Raw genomic sequence first — 6,047 nt, 5'->3', positions numbered from 1 at the left:
TTTTAATCCAAAAATTTCTTTCTCTTTCTCTCTCATTTTTCATTAAAATTAAAAGAAAAAAAAAACAAATCAAATCTCTTTTTAAACAAAAGCTAAATATATTAATTTAGTTTTTGTTTTAATATTAGTAACATCTCGTCAAAAAATTCTCTACTGTAAAATTTTTAATAATACATACGTCTTTCTCGTTATGCTATTCTGTATAGATCATCAATGTGGAATGAATGGCATGACAGAAGATTTAAATATTTGAGCGATATCATAGTAGCATTCATCCTTTCTGTCTATAATAGAGAGTATAACGAAACAATACACTCGAAACAATCCGCTCTTTTTCTATCTCTCTCTTTCTTACTTCTGGACCGTTTCAGAATCGTTTCCCTTTTTTCGGGACACGCCGGAAGCCAGCGTAGCTTGAGTGACAAGCTTCCGGTTTCCGTTTCCGAGCAGCCATCTTGTTACCGGTTTAGATTTCCTGAGGGCGCCCCATCGAGTCTCGATGGGGATCGCGTTTAACTTTTGCGACCCCCGGAGAAACTTTTCATTATTCGCGTTATGACGCACAAGTTATTCGCTCGACCGACAAGAAGCGGATCGCGAATTCAAATCGATATTTTTTTATCTATTGCAATTTCCTTTTGCGATTAAAATAATCGAGCTACATAATCGCGCCGTCTTATCAAGTCGCGTAATAAAACGCGATCGTATATCAGAGAACCTTATTAATCAATTGGGGATTTCGCGAAACGATAATGTGTGCAAAATAATGATGAACAATCGCATAAATCTAAGATACATTATCAAGCGATAATGGTTATCGCCAAAAATTCTATATCTTCTACAGCTACAATTTAATTATCAGATTGTCCATTGTGTGTTTCAATTTTCTTATATAAATTATACTTTATAATATTATTAAATTAGATGGAGAGAAAAGTAAAAATCGATGATGAATTAATTTATTACAACATTCTGTACCTTTTCTACTTAGATTTTAATAATAGGTTTTTGTATTAATTTAAATTTTTGTTTAATGTTAAATTACTTTATCACAATATATATATATTTTTGCCAATATAAATAATATATATATATAATGACACAAAAAAAAATAAATATCAAATAAAAATTCAGAATTCGTCTAAAATTCTGTTTAGTTTAACATGGAAACGACATTTTCGATAAGATAAGATCGATTGCAAATTCGTCGGAGAACCTGTCATTAACATTAAGGTCGCGTGTTGTGGGTCACCCATATACATATACAATATATATACATATTACATTGCGAGTATATGAACTGTACACGAAGCATATAAATTAGGATGCGCTCTTAGGAATGATATCTGTCACTGCTCCACTTTTCCTATCGAAACGGGACAATACAAAGGATGTTCCCTCGGACACGCTTCCCTTTCTCTCTTTCTACCCCGCATTCTCTCTTATCTTCTCGTCTCGCATCATCGACGGATGACGTAGCGAGGTAAATGGAGTGGACAGCGGGCAGCATATGCTTCATGTGTGGCGATCTCTCTTCTCTCCTGTGCACAAAACGAAACTATCCCCATACACGTGGAATGGTGCGGTGCGCCAGGAGCAAAATGTCGGCGGTGCGCCGAACCGGAAGCGAGAGATAACATTCAACCCGCGCGTTATACTGAACCCAGACCATGATTTATATGACCAGCCGTGATCTATAGATTTGGACATAGTCCGCCGACTTTTGCTCTATCTACCTATCTACCTATATCCACCGCCGTTTTACGTTCTGCGGATGTGACGTCACAAATGTCTTTAAAATTCTTGAAAAAAAATTTCCAATAAATCCACAAAAATTATATATTTAAGCATTCAATCTAATTGTATCAGCGACCTAAAATACAAACTTATGAACTTTGTATATAAGATCCTTTTGTTAAAAAAATATTCTTTTTTTATTTTTTACTAAAATATTTTTTGCATCTTTTACAACCCGTCAATGAAGATTAAAATATTTAAACAAATCATGTGACATAAGGACTGTTGTAATCTATATGATCATTAAAATTGCGTAGAAAAATTGAGGTCCAGTTAGGAAATCATCCGCAGGAGCGGCTACGATTGCGGAATGCGAGTATCCAAAAAATGCATAGGAGATAAAAAAAATCTCTCAGGAGTCAGCGTATCGCGTCGGGGTACGCCAATCAATAGCCGAAAATAAATTGATAGTTTGTCGAGCGACGGGACGTCCCCTAATATTTCCGAATGTAATCGAAGGGGTGTGCGCGCTCTTGGAGAACCCAGAAAAAAAAGGAAAAATACAGAACAACGGAGAAGAAGGGAGGTGATGCGGGGGATGAATGGAGAAAGAGAACGAGGATGAACGTCGCCGAGGAGAGGAAAAAAACGAAAAAAAACTTCGACAATGCAGTTACGGGCAGGACAGAGAGAACGAGTGGACGACGTGTTCCGGGGGTGTTTTATTGGCTGGTTTCCGTGGGGTGGAAATTCCGTATAATATACGAGATGTTTGCGTGGACTCTTTTAACTCTATCCCTTGCAACGGGGCTCTCGCGGACTTCTCTCAGTCGATCTCTCGTATACATCAAACTGATCGAATCGGTGTACTCGAACGAGAAAATCCTTCAAGTTTTTTACCCAAATTACTAGCATCTTCGCTTGAATCGGTAATGTATCGCTATATAATTTCAATTTCTACGCATTTTTCTTTTTCTATTTAAAAAAGAATATACATATTGCAGTATATATATTTTTTTATTATATATGTTATTTTATATATATATATATATATATATATATAAAATAAAATAACATATAATAAATATTTATATATATATATAAAATAAAATATATATAATAAAAAAATATATATACTGCAATATGTATATTCTTTATATTATAATTTTGTTTAATTCCCTTTATTCTTTTCGCTGAAAATAACTACACATATATTTATTGTCTTTATTCTATAAAATTTTAAACTATATTTTAACTTATACATTCGATGATATCCTGTTTTATATGTATAATAGCGACTTCATACCTATTCTCACGCTTCGCGACTGAATATTAGCGATTGTTTCGATAGAGCACCAGCAAAAGGCTACAAAGGAACGCGCGATCTTCGATGACCCTTGAGATCGGAAGACCGGGATCGAGCGAACCGCCGTTGTTCCGATTGACGTCGAAACCGGAAGCGACGTTCCCTTTTTATCATTTTTTTAAAGGCCCGCGCACGTGACACGTGCCGACATTATGCCGGGGTGCTAAGTCGCGTGACCGGAAGGAGCGTCCTAATTGGTATCGATTCCGTCGACGTTGCTCTTTTCTACCCGCGTGACGGCGGTCTTCGCTTGCACTTTTGCATTTCACCCCAATCTAAATAATCTTTCTCAGAAATAATTGACAAATAAATATCGATAAAGTCATTATTTCGTCATATTAATATGACAGATTTATTTAGACTTTTACTATTGTTTATTCAGGAAAAGTGATTAATTATTTTATTTAATAATTACTTTAATGTTTTATTTAGTATTTTTTTCTGCAATTATATGTATATTAAGAAAGAATTTAAGATACGATTAGTTTAGATATATCTAATATTATTTTATTAGTTTATTAATTTATTAGTTTAGATATATCTAAACTAATCGTATCTTAAATTCTTTCTTAATATACATATAATTGCAGAAAAAAATACTAAATAAAACATTAAAGTAATTATTAAATAAAATAATTAATCACTTTTTCTGAATAAATTATATCGATGTTATTAATATAAATGTTAAAATAAACTTCTCCCCTATGTATGTCTTCTAGTTATATTATACTTTTACAAACTTAGAGAAAGACGTGGCATAGAAGGAATATTCCAAAATATTACGAAAAACAAGTCATCGAGTTAATCGACTTATTTCGACGGGTTGGACGTGTTTTTATTCGAGTTCGCGAACAAAAAGCCGCGTTTAGTGCTTGTTCGATCGGTATTCTCTCGGTACGTCCGACGGAAATCTGAATGTCCGTCCGCGTCGAGGGGCGGCGAAAGTTTCCCCGAAACTTTTTCAATCCCGAAAACTTTCTGCCGCGGGCAGTTTATTGTGCTGTTAAAAGTTTCAAAGGAGTTGGACGGATGTCGAACGGTCGAATCGTCGGCGTTGCTCGAGAGAGCGTTGCCGTTCAAACATTATCGGCATACTGAAAGACAGATCTCGACATCATATGATTGAAATTGTGCGTAAATTCCTCCAGATTATAAAACGTATAAAAAAAAATACGCGCGATTCATAATTAATCATTTAAATATTTATACAAAATATCAAAATGTCTTCGCTCTCTTAAATAAAATCAGTGTATTGCCACTGATAAGCAACGATTCAGTTAAAAGTATAGCATTGAAAATAGGGAAATTTTGCTAAAAATAAATAAAAATTTTCGCTAATTTAGTTTAATAGAAAGTGAGAAATAATATGTGAGATATGCAAAGCGAGATGCATTCGATCAATTCGGCAAAGTATTAAAATGAGAAATTGTTTTTTATACATTCATTCGTGATAGAAGATACGGTACAGTAAGATATAATAAAAAGAAGATGTCGCGAATATTTATTTCCGTTTCCGATATATCCATTTTATATCTCTCCTGTAAAACTGACAGTGCAAAATGACTCGGTTCTTGCAGCGATATCTTCGATTTAAAGATCTTTATTCTCGAAAGACATGAAAGGGATGAAAAACATGTTCGTCGCAACATGTTTGGCTATTTCGCAGAGAGACAAACAATAAATAGCTTTCTTTGAGCTTTATTTTGTTGCAATTCACCGAAACTCGATGCCTTCCGACGCACGTATACCGCAATAACAATGATCCTCGCGACTTTCTGGCAACGGTCTCGGATTCATAAGGGCGCATCGATTTTGCCCTGTAGCATCTCCAGCGCGATATCTCGAGACGGCGGCGGCCTGAGAGTGCAGAGTGTGCTCTGGAAACTTGCCAGAGAGAGAACGTGCATCGCCGGTCGAGATGATAAGTCTCTCTCTTTCGCGGATGGAAAAAAAGTCGGGAGTAGATTAATCAAAGCAGAAATTCGGAGCGCCGAGAGAGAAGAGAGAGAGAACGCGCGACCGCCGCCGACAAAGCATATTCCCCGCTAAGAATGGATCGTTTCCGGTTCCGCTCTCTTTATGGTACATTGCGGCCCAGCGATGTATTAAGATTACTTAATCAATAAAGCCCCGTACACGGGAAACTAATTCGTTTTTCAGTCCCCCGGGCGAATCTTTCCAATGGCTATCTCTTGTTTTCGATTTCGATGTCAATCAATATATATTTTATATGTCCTTTTACTTTCGGATCATCTGAGAGATTTTTGATGAAAAATTCGGAGCTTATTTTTCTGTAAAAAATTAAATTTTATAAAATCTGATTCTAATATAATTTTTTACCACCCCACTTTCTACTTTACTATTTTTATTTTTAGTTCTCAAATTAAAATTCACTCCTTCCTTATAATCCACTCGATATATTTTCTTTGTCTATATATATATAACTATAAAAGAGTATATATAAAATTTTTATAACTTCACGTTTCATATCGTATTTTCGAATACAAATTTCATATAGAATACTATTTGCATCCCCCAGCAAATTCCGTTCTTCGCGCATCCTTTGGGAACGAAAAGTTGAGTCGCTTGTTTGAACGAGACGCGTGCGCGAAATGGTTGAACGTGGATTGAACAAACAGAACCATGGTTAAACGACAGTTAGCGGGCCGTTAGTCACAGTTAAGTGACCAAACATTGACACTTGATATGCACGGTGGCTCCTCGATTAATATCAACCGAAGAAACGTTATATGCAATTATAATTACGTCAGAAAAAAAAAACACAGAGAATCGATTAATAAAAACGTTAAAATTTCATTAATTAGTTATCATTTTTTTTCAAATAAAATATAATAAGAAAAATTAATACTCTAGCTCTTTTGCTATCCTTTTTTTCTTTAGAACTATATAAAATATAGATAGAGAGTATAGAATTTTTAAGAGA

Source organism: Nylanderia fulva, unplaced genomic scaffold (genome assembly GCF_048542155.1).
Source record: "Nylanderia fulva isolate GAGA-0341 unplaced genomic scaffold, ASM4854215v1 Scaffold1, whole genome shotgun sequence".
In the NCBI taxonomy this organism is placed as follows: domain Eukaryota; kingdom Metazoa; phylum Arthropoda; class Insecta; order Hymenoptera; family Formicidae; genus Nylanderia; species Nylanderia fulva.
The sequence above is the reverse complement of the archived record's forward strand: the minus strand, read 5'-3'. Positions refer to the sequence as shown.